The sequence below is a fragment of the Chaetura pelagica genome, unplaced genomic scaffold, assembly GCF_000747805.2.
Source record: "Chaetura pelagica isolate M959 unplaced genomic scaffold, ChaPel_1.0 scaffold498, whole genome shotgun sequence".
NCBI classification, from domain to species: domain Eukaryota; kingdom Metazoa; phylum Chordata; class Aves; order Apodiformes; family Apodidae; genus Chaetura; species Chaetura pelagica.
Genome location: NW_009954218.1, coordinates 44979 through 45197, shown reverse-complemented (window position 1 = coordinate 45197; position 219 = coordinate 44979).

The window sequence follows — 219 nt, the reverse complement described above, 5'->3', positions numbered from 1 at the left end:
GGCGCGGCGCCGGCCAACGGGGCAAATAATAGTGTTTTTTTTTTTCTTTTTCTTTGTTTTGTTTTTTTTCTGTTTCTTTGTTTTCTGGCGCATCGGCAGAGGTGTCCAGGGGGGGGGGGGAAAGGTCCTCCTGGGATGGGGTTGTTGTTTTGTTTGTGTGGGTTTTGTTTTGTTTTGTTTTCCTTTTTAAAAAAGTTTGACCCTTTTCCTTCTTCCTTT